This window comes from Mustela putorius, unplaced genomic scaffold (assembly GCF_011764305.1).
Source record: "Mustela putorius furo isolate JIRA1106 unplaced genomic scaffold, ASM1176430v1.1 tig00003869_pilon_pilon_pilon, whole genome shotgun sequence".
In the NCBI taxonomy this organism is placed as follows: domain Eukaryota; kingdom Metazoa; phylum Chordata; class Mammalia; order Carnivora; family Mustelidae; genus Mustela; species Mustela putorius.
This window is the reverse complement of record NW_025422021.1, coordinates 7,541,546-7,557,315: the sequence shown is the minus strand read 5'-3', so window position 1 is coordinate 7,557,315 and position 15,770 is coordinate 7,541,546. Positions and strand designations below refer to the sequence as shown.

Sequence of the window (15,770 nt, the reverse complement as noted above, 5' to 3'; positions counted from 1 at the left end):
ATGATAAAGACCCCCTATTAAGGAGGCCCGACAGGGGGGGTCTGTTTCTTGCTCCCCTGCTGCCTCACAACTAGTGTTTTTCTTGGCTCTACTCATTATGAATCTTAGTAACTTAAGTATGTATTTATTAATTCAAGAACTATGTAATGCTTACTCTATGCCAGGAACTAGTACGAGCTTTGGAAGCAAAAGAGTAAGCCCTTCTCCAGCTCTCAGGAACCTTATACTTCGTAGAGAAGGACTGGGCCTGCACAGAGCAGCATGTCAGTTTTTATACTGGAAGGTCATACTTCCATGACCTTATGCCTGATATAGATTTTGTACTATCTTTGTACACATTGTGTCCTGTTTTTGTATAACAATATATTGATTGTATCCTCAGCTCATTGTTAAAATAATGTCTAAAAAATCACATTTTAAAAATTACCCAAATAATGACAGACATGGTAAAGATGGCTTCTCGAAGGTCTTCTTCCTAGGATTCCACGTCTAAGTCAGCCTAAGGGGATGGCAGCAAGTCAAGTTTGCGCTGGCTGGAAACAGCTCTGACCAGTTATCTGCGCACAGGTGGTACTATGGAGCTCCCCAAGCCTGCAGGCATCTCAGAAACATGAGCCTTGGCCTCTTCCTCCATTCCACTGTATTTCAGTGTTGGCAACTTGTTCACGGCATGGATCCTTATTCCCGCCACACAGGTGTTATTTACGTCTACAGTGCTCCCAAGATGGCGCTCACAGACACCGGGTGCCACGTCTTGGCATCTCTCCAAACCTACAGCACCAGCACCTGCTTTGCATCTGACAGGCTTTAAATACATTTTAAATGATTCTTTTATGACAGTATTACAATAGTACCAGTTTACTTTGGGAAATGGTGAACTCAAGTCTAAAGGCAATAAATTATCTATAATACTACTAGGTAGAAATACATATTGTTAGCTTTTTGGAATAGTTCTGTCTAGTCTTGATACATATAAAATGTTTTTAAATTAGGAATGTAATGTATGTAGTTTTGAATCCAGTTTTGGTGCTCCTTTTGTGCCATGAAATACTCTTTGAAAACATGGTTTTTAATGACTGCATGATTTCCTACACTAAAATTTATTGAATATTCTCCTATTGCAGGTCATGAGTTACCCCTCGCTTTGCTTTTATAAATGTGCTAATATCAATATCCTTATACACAAATCCTTATGTTCAACTGGGATTATGCAATAGAAAAATTATAGAAAAAGAAGTACTGGATCAGAGTTTGAACCATTTAAACTCACTTGATACACAGTGCAAATGGGCCATGGGGAAGGCTTACAATCCCTCTGGCGTCAAGAAAGAATGCTCTTTCACCACACTCTCACCAACACTGGATATTATAACTTTAGAAAATCTTTTTTATTTTATTTTGTTTTTTTTTTTAAAGATTTTATTCATTGATTTGACAGAGAGAGAGAACACAAGCAGGGACAGCAGGAGAGGGAGAAGTAGGCTCCTTGTTCAGCAGGGAGCCCAACATGGGGCTCGATCCCAGCACCCCGGGATCATGACCTGAGCTGAAGGCAGATGCTTAAATGACTGAGCCACCCAGACATCTCTAGTTTTAGAAAATCTTTATTGGGGCATCTGGGTACAGTCATTTAGTTTAGTCCTGACTCTTGGTTTTGGCTCAGGTCATGATCTCAGGGTCGTGAGATGGAGCCCTGCGTCGAGCTCCGTGTTGAGCGTGAAGTCTGCTTCAGTTTCTCTCTCTCTCCTTCTTGTCCCTTCTGCTCATGCTCTCTCTCTCTCTCCCTCTCTTAAATAAATAAATACATCATAAATTTAAAAAAGAAAATCTTTATCTTATTTTGGTTTCTTCAGTGGGTCAGAACAGAGCCTGTATTTAAACTGTGTGTTCCTCTGTAAAATTTTAGATGGGCCACTTACAAATGAGCAAAACAAGCCTATGATCAACAGTCCCAAACTTCAAGCCCTTGAAGCCTTAAAATACCTCAGAACTTTAGAAATGGAAATTACTTTAGAGATCACTGAGCAAACTGTTTCAGTTTATAAATAAGATAACCAAACCTCAGAGAGGTTAAGTGACCCGGGGAATGTATTTGATTCTGAACTAGAACTAGTTGTCTTGAGCCATTAGTCATTTGTTTAGAATGGGTTGAAAACCTGATGGAAGCAACAAACCACTGTTATCAGAGTGAAAAAAAAATACAGGGAAAAATAGCATAAGAACATATTTGGAGGGGTGCCTAGGTGGCCCGGTGGTTAAGCCATTGTCTTCAGCTCAGGTCATGATCTCAGGGTCCTGGGCTCAAGTCCCGAATTGGGCTCTCTGCTCAGCAGGAGCCTACTTCTCTCTCTCTCTCTCTCTCTCTCTGCCTACTTGTGATCTCTCTCTGTCAAATAAATAAATAAAATCTTTTTAAAAAAGAACATATTTGGAAAAGAAAACATTAGTGTTCTAAATTCTGCTTTATCTTCAAGACATAGGTAAGAATAAACTGTTTTATAGACAAAGGCAAAAAGTCCCATGTGAATACTATTCTATTCTTAAGATCCCTGCTCCAATCTAGAACAGATATTTTCTTCCTGGAACCATTAAAATACTCTGCGTTGTTACCCTCCCATCCAGCCAGCATTCACTGAGAATATACTGTGGCTGAGTGCTGGGCCAGGTGCTGGGGTAGCAGGAGGAAGAGAACCAAGAAGAGAGATGAGGGATTCATTCTGGGGGATAGTGAGCAGGAAGGCGTGTGAACAAATCCTAATGCACTTGACTGGGTGGGGAGGGGGCGCACAAGGTATGGTGGCAGTGGTAGAGCCATGGACTTGGAGGACTTCACGGAGCAGCGGATGCATGAGTTGTGCCTGTGCTTGAAAGCAGTCTACTGGGCAGAGTGGGGAGGACAGCATCACAGGTAGTGAGAGCGCAAGGCTGCGCAGCAGATGGGGCTGAAACACGGTGATTGCCATCTCCGCTCATTGAACCCCCACTCTCCTACAAGCAGACTGATAGTCACTAGATGGCTTTTCAGGCTGGCTGTTATTCTGACTGGTTACACTTGTGCCCACCAGCTGTTAGATATTTTCAATATCAGCCCTGCCTATAAGGACGTTATTATCTTCATTTAATTTTCCAGAGGTTATAAAGCTGATAAGTTTGGGTTTTAAGCTTTTGACTCTCAACATCACAAAGCAGAAACAATTATAATGCCTAGCATGGGGTCCTCCTGAGAGGTGTTGTATTTCTTGTTAACTGGTTAATTTTCAGTTATGAACTATTTGAAAAGTCTGATGACTTTAAGAGATACGAACTGCTAGATCGGGATGTGTGGCATTAATATGGCTAAAAGAGATTTATTATAAATTAATATATGACTTGTTTATTAATTAAACAGTAAGATCTAGTGGCTAGTCTAATAACTACTATAATTTTAAAGCAATAATAAGGGTAAACAATATTTGGAGATAACTGAAATTAAACTGTGTATGTTATTTCTTCTTTTTGAATTGAACACTTCTGACATAGAACTGTGTAAATTTAAGGTGTACAATATGCTAATTTAGATTATAATATGACTACCATTATAGCAATAATTAGTACTTTTATCACATTACATAATCACCCTTTCTTTTTAGTAGATGTAATAATTAAGTTATAGTCTCTTAGCAAGTTTGCTAATTATAATACATTCTTGTTGTCTATATTCACCATACTGTATATTAGATCTCTAGGATTATTTACTAGTCCTAGTGTAAGTTATCTATTCTTATGCAACAAATTACACCAGAACTAAAGTAGTTTCAACCAACAGACATATTATATCACATATTATATTATTATATCACATATTATATATCATATTATATCCATGGGTCAGAAATCTGGGCAGAGTTTGGCCGAGAATCTGGTTCAAGGTCTATCACAAGACTGCAATTAAGGTGGCAGCTGGGGCTGTGTTCTCATCTGAAGGTTCAACTAGGGAAGAATCTGCTTCTAGGGTTACTTATGTGTTGGTAAGACAAGGTGCCTTGCTGGTTATTGGTCAAAGGCCAATAACCAGGTCCTCGCCATGTGGGTCTCTCTATATGGCAGCTCAGCACCTTGTAGTTTGCTTCCTTCACTGTAAATGAGAGAGTGCCAGAAAGCTCCCAAGATGGACAGCAGCTTTTTTATAACTAAATCTCAGAATGGACACTTTGTCCTCTCTGGTGCATCTTGTTCACTATAAATGAATCACTAAAACTAGCCCACATTTAAAGGGAGGGATTTAAATACGAGTGTGAATTTCAGGGAATGGGGATCACTGGGGGGCATCTTAGAAGCGGCCCACCACCTAATGACATCAAGTATCGGTGACTTTAATCGGTGAGGATCCCTCAAGTGCTGCTAATACTATTGCAGTTTGTGGGTGACATTTACAAAAGAAGGAAATGCAAATTTCGGTTAGAGGTTGGGGGAAATAAAGATGTTCTATTTTCCCCATGCCACTCACGGATTTAAGGTTAAAAACTCCCGTGTTAGAGGATGCAGGCTATCTTGTACTATGTAAAAATCAGTTTGATGCTCTATAGATGGGCACAAGGATTCCTCACATACCCCTGGAGTCCAACATGTGTGGGCATTTACTGTGTTTACAAAAGATTCCATTTTTGTTTGTTTGTTTTTAAACCATGAGGTACTGTTAGTCCAGCTGGGAAATAAATTGACTTTTAAAAACCATTCCCACAGCTGTAAAAAGGCAAGTGTTTGGCACTAATAAATTAGGATTAGTGGAGCTTGGCTTATAATGAACCTTTCACCTCCTCTGGGCAGGTGGTCACCCACTGAACTATGGGAACAAACAAGCCATGTTTTGAAGTGATAACATTTTTCTAATGATAGGTGGGACTGGAGTAGAAAACAAGTAGAGGGAGATACTGTATTCCTGCAAAATTCAATCTTCTTAAACTTGGACCCTGTGAAAATATATGAATCAAAATGATGTTTCCAGGGCTACTTTCCTGACCTCTGCTTATTGTTACCTTTCCATCCATAACCACTTAGGGATTTTCCTTCTAGATAGTGAAAAATAGCCTGGATGCTATCAACAGGCCTGTATCAGAGATGCAGTGACCATGGGACACAAGGAGAGGCTTAAATTTTGCCCTCTTGGACCCCAAATGAAATTTGGCATCACCCACTCAATGAAATGCCTTCAGTGTTTCATTTTATTGGGGGATTATAGTCAAAATATCTAATAACCATTAAGACACAGTCATTACTGCCTTCGGCTCAGGTCATGATCCTGGAGTCCTGGGATCAAGTCCCACATCAGGCCCTGCTCAGCGGGGAGTCTGCTTCTCCCTCTGATGCTCCCCTTGTGTTCTCTCTCTCTCTCATTCTCTCTCTCTCTCAAATAAATAAATAAAATCTTAAAAAAAAAAAAAAGACACAGTCATTAACCAATCGGGACAATGTCTCCCAGTCCTGGGGCACCCCATGCTGTGCTAGAAACCTTAGTTGTTGAATTAGGACACAGGTCTTAGGGGTCCGGGAGTGCACTCAGTGCCTGAAGTCGGTCATGCTTCACCAACTGGTGTTGAAGCTTCTCAGAAGTTTAGTAACCAGTGTAGCTGTACCAGTGCATACAAACTGGGTATCAACTGCTGAGCTGGGAGCTGGTCCTCCTCAGGGTCCCCATGGATGGTGACTGGTGTGGCAGCTGACCCTGTCACCCTTCAGCCCTCCATGTGGCCTATACTAGGAGGACAGAGCCTAACTCTCCTTCCTGAGCCCTGAGCTGAGGTCTTGGAGGCTCTTGGACAGAGAGTGAGTGCACAAGCCAGGGATGGGGGCAGAAGTAGAGGGGGAAGCAGACTCCCCACTGAGCAGAGAGCTCAATGCAGGGCTTGATCCCAGGACCCTGAGATCATGACCCGAGCTGAAGTCAGATACCTAACCGACTGAGTCACCCAGTCTAACTAGCTAATATCTGTCTCAACTACAATAAATGCAATTCTAATTTTTAAGATAATATTCAAATAAACATTAAAAGACGAAAACAACCACAATACTTTCCCCAACTGCCTTGACATATATGCAAAGAAAAACTTAATTTGTTTAGATACTGAGCATTTGAAAAAAATTACCTTTGCTTTTGCCCACTTTGCTAACTTTTTTTCCTTTAAAATAATTATGAGATCACTGAGGCTTAAACAGTGAAAGGCAAGGCCTAAAACAAAAATCCTGACCCTTTCACTCTTGTTTACGCACGTGAACATTCTCTGATTTCAGTCCCCGAAATCAATTGAGAAATAAGCCCTTGGGCAGAGTCCCATTCTGCATTTTCAGTAGGGGTTTTAGAAGCTATAGATGCATTCAGGAGTACTATGAAACCATTAAGACCATTAAGAAAGACGAATTCTTCAAGGAGGCTAACTCCTATGTTTAGACATGTATATCCAGCTGCCCACTAAACAGCTCCGTGTGACGTGTGTCTACCAGACAGCTCAGACCCAACAAATCCCAAATGAAACTCTGCCATTTCCATTCATTTCCATTCTTCCTTTGCTTCTTTGGAGTCTTCCTTGGCTCCTCTCTAATGCTTATTATTGTTCAATCCAATAGTTCTCTTGTGGTTTGACCTCCTAAATAATCAGACTCTAATTACTGCTCACCACAGCCTGTGCTGCCACCCCGGCGCAAGGCGCCATTGTCTCTCACAAGGGGACGGCAACAGCGTCCCATCTGGTCTCACCTTCTACTCTTGCTCTCCTACAGTTTATCCTCAATACAGTACCCCGGGCATAAAGTCAGCTCATCGCCTCTCTTCTGCTGAAGTCCTCCCAAAGCTCCGCCCTATAAAGGCTCCACGGCCTTCTGGAGTCTCACCCTCCCCTTGTCTCCTCCTCACTCTGTCCTCATCACACTGGCCCCTGTTATTCCTTGAATACACCAGACATGTTCCTGCCTCAGGTATCTATGTGAAAGGCCAATTCTCTCACCTCGGCCAAGTCTTCACTCGAGGACCACCTTCGCCATGACAGCCACCCTAACCACCACCGAGATCCACATGCACCACTGCGTTCCTGCTCCCCTCACCCCGCTGTACTTCTTTTCCCACAGAACTCAGTTCTTTCTAACCTCATAGTCTACTACATTACATATTGTTTTATTAAGTGTATTATTGTTGCCCACATCCCCAACTGGAATGAAAGATCCACAGGGAAGGTGCTCAATAGTATTTCTGAATTCAGGGAAAATGCCCTCCCCACAAAAAAGGCCAAAAAACCCTCCCACAAACACCATAAAACTACCAGTATCCAAAAAGGGCCTCATTATGTCCAACAGAACCCACGTATTATATACCATTTTCTTCTTTTTATGTTTATGGAGCACTCCTTTAGGAGGAGCGACAAAGAAGTAGGAGCGACACAGAGGAGAGGCTGCTCTTTGCCCAGGAATGACCCTGAAGAGTGGCATTAGAGGGGAGAGGGAGATCACCACACTCTGAGCACAGAGACTTGGTCAAGGAAGTCCTAAAACCTCCCTTCTAGCTGGGAGCCAGAGGGATCAGACTCAAAATGACAGACCCACGTTACAAATCCACAAGAGACTGCTGGGCACACTAGAATTCCTAAATAATATCATTTCTTTCCAGTGGCCAGGTCTCCTCCCCGGAATATACTCTTCTGAGGTAATGGTACTCAGGAAGCTGACTTAGTGTGCAGAAGGTGGTGTGCAGGTCTTGGAATCAGGGCTAAGGATGGGTAAGCCGCTTGAGGGCTCCTTATTTTGGGCCACGATAAGCCCTGGTTTTCACCCACACTTCACAACAGCAGCCAGCCCCCCTCAATCCCTATTCATGTCCACACAGTTCAGGGACCCTCTTCCAGGCCAATCCCTGGCAACTGTTGGGAAGTTTCCCTTTCCGGACTTTTGTCACAGTTCACGGTGCAGAAGCATTTTCCAGGTAGGCTGGATTAGGGGTTTACTTACCAATACTACTTGTGCTATCATACCTACATGACACTTATCTGTATACTGTCTGTATTCCTGGGCTGTTTTCCAGGAATGACACAAAGGTCACTTAGCTGGAGTTTGGGGACTTCATAAACCCCTTTGTTCCTTGATCGTCTCTCTCTTAGCATGAGTCTGGCCCCTGCAGGTGCTGCCTCAGAGGGCCTCCTGTACCCAGATTCCCAGTCCTTCGGCCTCTCCTTCTTGCAGCTGATGACCTGTGCGAGGTCAGGAGCCTTGGTCTATGCTCACTACACTTGCTAATTAGCTATTTTGACAAAGACAAATCACCTCTTAACCTTTATGAGCCTCAGTTTCTAAATCTAAAAAGGAGAAGAATGGACTCTGGAAGGTCCCTTCTGTATAGAAAAACACTTCCCTACCTCTTTAAGTTTTAAATGACAACAGAATCTGAAAGCCTCTTTTCCTAAACTCTTCCCAAGGCCAGATGTTCCTGGCACCAAATTAGGAGAAAAAAAAAAATAGTTTTTGAATAACTCAGCATTTTTATCTTTCAGAGCGAAATATCCTCTGGCCTTTTCAGTTCTTTTTCCCCTACTGCTACCTCCTTAGGAATCCTTAAAAGAAATTTCTAAAATGTAAACTATCGACTCTTCCTGATATGTTAGGATTTATCTTGGAACAACATTCTCCACCCTCCCCCCCCCCCCAAGTTATTATTCCCGTATAAAAACCTAACATTTTTATTCTGGGAGCTGTGTTCATTGATTTGCCCCTGTTTTGACTGCTCGGGGGAAGAAACCAAAAAGCTGAAAGACAGGGCTGAAGGCAGCAGCCTACTGTCCATGCAGGTGAGCGGCGGCCCTGACATCTCACAGGGCGATGGGCGAGGACTGGCAGAAGAGGGAAGAGCAGAAGGAGAGGAAATGCAGAGAGAAGGAGAGAAAGAGTGAACACACATTGGTTTTGGAAGAGGTTCTGGCGAAGTCCTGGCGGCAGTTCATCAAGAATGTTCATTAAGTGAAACGACTTCTGGAACTGGACTTTCCTAAGGAGCCACATTGCACTGAGAAGGTGGACTTGAACACGATTCCCCTCCTTGAACAGTGCCCCGTGCGGCCCTCCGTACAGCAAGTGGGTAAGAGACTGAGTGGCCCTATGCTGCTCCCACGCCCAGTGTTTAGGACTTAGCAGGATCCTGCTACAGGTCTTAAAAGTCTTTGAAGAAGACCAAATCTTTTTACAGCTGGCCTGGGAATCACAGAAATCCCCATGAAATAAATCAGTGATTTACTGAAAGAGTAGTATTTCATTAGCAAACCGTCCAAATGAAACTATAGGTATAATAGACGTAGAACCTCCTAGCCTAGAGTTAGCTACATAGTCCAGAGAATTGTAGCTGGGATATCATCTAATGAATGACTTTAAGTTAAGAAAATATATGCCCTAAAGAATTTTGACCCTATTAAAAAATATATACATATATATATATATGTATGTATGTATGTTTTCATGCACATGTGTATACAAACATGAATCCTCCTACAAAAAAAAAAAAAAACACCTCTTTGTTTTTAAGCCACACTAGGATTACAAAATACAATGGGAAAGCTTAAAATATGACATATTATTAAAATCCAGACACAAACAAGAGTAGAAAGGAAGCCTAATTCATACCAGAAAGTATCAAAACAGACCAGACTCTGGTAAGCATCTAGCTAGTTACTGTCAAAGCAGTAACTTCTAATTAGTATTGAGAAATTACAGTGTTAGTAATGGAGGAATTCCTCCGAGTGGAACTGACATAGCCATGGAGGTCAGGAAGCCTCTTCAAGTGTGCCCCATATCAGGTTCCATTCAAGGACTCATCTTTTCCCAGTTTACTGTTTTTGAGGAAAAGCCTTCTCTGTCCTTTCATAAACGAACAAATAAACGCAACCGCTCTTGTCATTTTCTTGTCTAAATGCCTTTTGGGTGGAGAAGGAACCCTAAGAGGCTTTTTGGGGGAAACGGCACCAACCTTCTAACTGATACAGAAAATGGAAGGAAATTGAAAGGGCAGAATGAGGGGTGCCTGGGTAGCTTAGTCCGTTGAGTGACTGACTCTTGGTTTCGGCTCAGGTCATGACCTTGGGGTCATGAGATCGAGCCCCCCCACTCCCCCCCCCACTCTGCACTTAGGTGGAATATGCTTGAGATTGTCTCCTCCTCCCTTTCTCCCCCCTACACTCTTCCTCCCTACACGCATGTGCACGCACTCTCTCAAATAAATAAATAAATAAAAACCTTAAAAAAAAAAAAACAAGGCAGAGTGAAAGTTCCATCAAACACACACAGGGCAATCGCTTCCTGGGAAGTGTCCGAGTACACGTGAGCATTAATGAGGTTTTATTTAGAAGACAACAATTCCAGGCAAAGAAGAACCACAGAGCACTATGTCAGGCTCTCCCTCACCTCTTCCCCAGCATTTCCTTCCAGAAAATCTCTAATCTAAACAAACAGCAGAATAGTCTTACTGCTCTTGCTCCTTTTCCAGCACAATGGCTCACGTCCTCTCTGGGTCCTCAGTACTCAGAAGAAAAAGAAAACATTTTGTTGGACGCATTCGTGAAGGAAAATGGTAATGAACTTCTAATCTGAGGTATCGTCCAGTCTGTGGGTTTGGAAGGAGGGTGGTAGGGGAAGACACGGTTACTGGATGAACCTCAGAAAGGGTGTTTATTCCCATATGAAGTCTGGTTTTAGTCATCAGAGTTGAGGAGAAGCCTTTTTCCTGAAGATTGTGTAGCTAAAAAGTACAAATCTTGGAAGGAATAAACAGCACTACCTCATGCTATTTCTTCTCTTCCCTTTCTCTTCCTTGCCTTCTCCCTTGTCAGCTCTTAAAAACTGAACTTCTTGTCAAGTGAAAGTGACTGAGATTTCATGAAGTATTTCAGAGTCAAGATAAAAATCCTATTGCTGAAAAAAAAAATCATATTATTGAAACTCATGGTCTTTTCCAAGGGGGTACATGACAGGAGGCAACTGGCTCATAGCAGATGATGTGGACCCTAAAACCCGCACATACTTTAAAAATCTATGGTTCTCTGATAGCTATAATATATAAAGAATTCCTAAAATTCAACAACAAGAACCAAATAACCTCATTAAGAAAATGGACAATGGACCTGAACAAACATTTCCCCAAAGAACATATACAAATGGTCAACAAGCATCTAAAAAGATGCTCACCATCACTCACTGTTAGAGAAATACAAATCAAAACTATGAGATAACATCTTAGACCCACTAGGACGGCTGCTATGAAAAAACAAATCAGAAAAGAACAAGTACTGGCGAGGGTGGAGAGAAAATAGAACCTTCGAGCACTGTTGGTGGGACTGTAAAACGGTGTAGCTGCTAGGGAAAATGGGATGGCAGTTCATCAGAAAATTTAAAACAGAATTACCATCTGGTTCCCCCATATCCTTTGGGGGATGCATGCAAAAAAACTGAAAGCAGGGTCTCAAAGGGATATCTGCAGATCTAATTCACAGCAGCATGATTCACAACAGCCAGAGATGGAAGCAACCCAAAGGCCATCTACAGATGCATGGATAAAGAAAATGTGGTCTAGCCATGTAATAGAATATTAGTCTCCAAAAGGAAGGAAATTCTGACACCTGCTACAACATGGGGGAACCTTGAGGGCATGATACTAAGTGAAATAAAGCAGTCACAAGAAGACAGATACTGTATGACTCCACTTATCTGAGGAACTTAGAGTAGCCGAACTCAGGAACAGAGAGTAGAATGGTGGTTTCCAGGGGCGGGGGTGGGAGGAGTTGTCTAATGGGTACAGAGCTCCCAACTACTGAACTACCTACGCACTCAGAGGTTAAGACGGCAAATTTTATGTTATGTCTATTTTAATGCAATGTAAAAAATGACAACCTGTGCTTCCCAGTATTTCCCATTAAGATGGTGATGACAACTCTTAAGACATCCCACGGGTCCAGAAACATCTGTCTGAGAAGCCTAGAGAGCTGGGCCCCCAGACTTGGTGATGACAACCCAAGAAGATGACCAGTGATGAATCCAACTGCAAAAGCTGCACTCATCAAAGTTTCATTTTTTTTCCCCCCTACTAGCATGCGTGTTTTGTATATCTCCCCACTGCATCCTTCTGAAGCCCAGACAACCCCATGATCTGTGGATGCCGCTCTGAAGTGTTGGCTGGGATTCTGGGATTCTGGGGACAGGAGGCCCGCCTTTATGTCAGGGTCCAGGAAGAGGACTTAGCAAAGTCAGCCTCCTTCCTCTTACTTAGAGAGTTCAGTAACATGCCCACACAGTCCCCTTCCCCCTAAAATTCACAATGTTCTCTCCAGAGAAAAGGTGACTGCTTATCTCTTTCTGCTCTTGACCTTCAAACTGAGCTCACTGCAACTTGGCAGTGATTCCTGTCTAAAAAGCACAAGCTACATTAATATCTGAGGTGCCCTCCACCATCCATCGTGATCGACCACCCTGTGCCATCCCATGTCCTTTGTTTTCCAGAATATACTTCCAGGTTTAGGGCCCAGAGGCACCAAAAAATAAGGACACTTTATAAACCTTCTCTTGTATCTCAAACACAAAGGACCACAGAGAAGGCAGAAAGCTGGAGAAGGGGGTGAGAAATGGCTAGAGAGAGAACAGATGCCCCCAGAATAAATGGAAACAGCTTTTGGAAAGCTGCATTAATAAAGAGACATTGGGTCCATCTGGAAAGTATTCTAACAGACTAAAAAGCCCTTCTCTACGATGCAGATTACAAAACTCCCTGAACAACAAAGCTCTATGACCAACTAAAAAAGCAAAACAAAACCAAAAGGAGAGCTCCTTCTAGGGATGGCCAGCCACCATGAAGTTGGGAGCCTCTTCCTGGTGTCAGGGGCGCGCCTGGTGCCATGTGCCCTGCTGTGTGTGTGTGTGTGTGTGTGTGTGCGTGTGTGTTACTCCATGCAGTGATCTGTGCCAAGGGCTCCAAACACCAAGAGAGGCCAACCTCTCCTCTGCCGCTACCCCTTATGGAAATGCCACTGCCTCTCCCAGTGCAGGGCTTCTGAAACCACTTGGGCTGAGATTTCCCACTTGGAAGCCATCCTTACTCTGTCAGCTTCCCCTCCATCTTCTTGCACAACGTGGTTGTAAAAAATGGAAAAAAATGCGGCCATCTGACGATCTAATCAACAATGATTCTTCTCTTTCATCACTGCCCTGGTTATTTTGCCTTGCTGGGATATAAACAACACGTGAGCCCACTGGCCCCTGATCCCTTTGTCATTTGCTCAATGCAGACACCTTGGTGAACACTGGGTGGGCACAACGAGAAGGAAGGAGAAGCCCCCAGTCTCCACCTCTCCACCTCCCCCCACCACCTTGAACAACACCGGAACATGGCCACAGAAGAAATCGAGTGTGTTTTGAAAGACATTCAACCAGCTCTCTGGCTACCTGTCCCAGGGCTTGATAATGGTCCAGGAATGTAGTGCGCCCCCATCCCACCCCCACCCTGCTAAACTCAGATCTGAGACCTTCTCCTTTTTCCATACACGTCTGAAAGTAGCAGGCCATTGTGTGAAAAGCCTTTTATTCACTTGAAGTTCTTTATCAGACTGTCCCTCGCTGGCCAGAGGATGAGTAACCTTGGAGCATTTATTTAGCTGTTTCTGGGCTCTAATTTCCAACCCTTGAACCATTCCTCTGGTTCTGCTCTAGACTCTTCCAATTTCCCTTCACACAGGAAGCACAGACCGAAGAGCCAAGGCTCGAGTGAGGGCCGCACCGCATGGCGTCTTCAGGCCCTGTACTGCTGGAGCCCGGGGGCCCCCACAGTGGTTGGCCTACGCCAGGGTGCGGGTGGGGGACTTCCTCATCTCACATTCAAGCTGCTCCGTACCCCTTTTCTCTACTCCTGCTTTATGTTAGTAGAAGAAGGGAAGGGGAAAAGGGGAAGGAAGAAGGGAGAAAAAATACAAAAGGGAACTAAGAATTTATAAAAACATGAGAAATTACTTTAAGAGGAAATACAAGCCAAAAGATTCGTTTTATCAGATGAAAAGTATGTAAAAACAACAAACGTTTGCGTCCACACTTGCAGCGTGTTTTCACACAATATTTCAGTGTTTTCTACTGCCCTTTGAATGCCCCGCGAACACAAGCTGATTTGCCCTGTTTCAGATATGGGCTAATAGGTAAACATGAGAGGAGGCTTAGCTGAATTCCATGGAGTAAGTAAGTTCATAAATATCTGAAGGTTTGTTTTTCAAAAGGCAAAGAGGGAAGCAAGAGATTCTGAGAATTTCATTTTCACAATAATGGCCCAGTGTTTGTTCCTCTAACTATACGGTTCCCAGCGAAGCCCCAGCTCTCACATCCAAGCCAGAGCCAGTTTCTTCACATTAGAAAGAGAGACAGCTTCAGGAAAAAGAACCAGTTAGGTATTTTAGAGCGGCCCTGAAGGATTTTTCAGAGGGAAAAGGAAAGCACTAACCTGTGTTTTCATCCGCTGAAACGACAAGTTCTCAAGTTCCCCTGCAATCTTCTAGCAGGTTTCCTGTAAACGTCGCATGTGACATTACACTTCCTCACTGCTCTGTCTCTGACCACCTCTCTAAGCCGTCAGAGCATGTGATAGGATCGGCTTGTTGCTTGCTTCCCACAGGGGGAACCCTGCTTCCAAAGGAATCTTTGTCACCCGAAAGGGGTCCCCTGGCTTGTTTTAGGTATTCCCGGGACACAGGTAAAGAGGTGATGACCTGGTAGAAAGGCAGGAAGAATGTCCGGATTCCTAGCACCAGGAAGCCCGCAGGTGTGGGGCTAAGGGAGAGACAGGGCCTCTGGAGCCCCTGGGTCCCCCATCATGGGGCTGGGGCAGCAGCAGAAAAGGGGCAGGTTGCTCCCAGCACAGCCCTGGGTGTTCTGCTGTCACCTGGACAGGCCCCGGCACTGCCGCTCTCAGGATTGCCCGGGAGAGACGGGCTTGGGCCATGGCACTGCGCCCAGGAGGTCCCCAGGCTCCTCTGGAGGGCACCATCACAGAGAAGCACACCCAAGGGCTTAGCTCACATTTCTAGATCTTGCAGTGACCAGAGCCACTCATCGTGGATTTCCCCGGCCAGGCTCAAGTTCACCTCCAGTCTAGTCAGTCCTGCTGTCAGATGGTGCGCCCTCGTTCTCGGTTCAGCAAACAAAGCCGCTGTATGCTCTGCCTCCCTGGCTAACTAGCTGGTAGACATTCTTACCACGCCCTTGCCTCCCTGCCATGATGGTGTCCAAAATATGCCAGGTTTTGGTTTCCCTGCGGGATGCTGGTGGGTTCGTGGAGGCATGCGAGCAAGCCCTGGCCGTGGGGGGCCTTGATGCTGGCCTTGAAGGAGCACCAGGGGAGTGCCCTTGTGTCCCTCTGTGCCCGCCGCAGCAGGCAGACGAGAAGAGCTGAGGCAGGGTGCTGTTCCTAGCTTTCTTGTTCCTGTGGTCAGTGTCTTCCTCTCTCCTTTCGCCATTCCGCTAGCTCTCTGGAGGCCCACACATATGGAATTTGTGGCTGGAGGAAGTGGTGTGTGGGAGTAAAACCATGTCCTGGATGGACGGGAATATTCCACAATTTGTACAACCTGACTCAGGGCAGAAACCCCAAAGTTGTTTCTGTTTGGCTACTCTAGCCTAATTCTTTTCTTAAAAGTGCTTTTAAAGGGATTTTTTTATTGTTTTTGTTTTTTGGAAAGGTAATTGTAGACAGCCCCACTGTTCCAAGCCTTGAAAATACTACCCTATCATTCCCCCATGAA

At 44.1% G+C, this 15,770-nt stretch overlaps 1 protein-coding gene across 3 annotated transcripts in view; it reads right to left on the bottom strand.

The window, feature by feature from the left end:
- The window catches only part of WIPF1 (WAS/WASL interacting protein family member 1), a 115,389-nt gene that overhangs the window by 60,004 nt on the left and 39,615 nt on the right, over window positions 1–15,770 (bottom strand). The window contains exon 1 of one of the 3 annotated variants that reach the window (XM_004774374.3): window positions 14,474–14,591. The exons of the other annotated variants lie outside the window; for them this stretch is intronic. The gene's annotated coding sequence lies outside the window, so the exon portion shown is untranslated. Of the gene's footprint in view, window positions 1–14,473; window positions 14,592–15,770 lie in introns of those variants that run through there. 3 annotated transcript variants of the gene reach the window in all.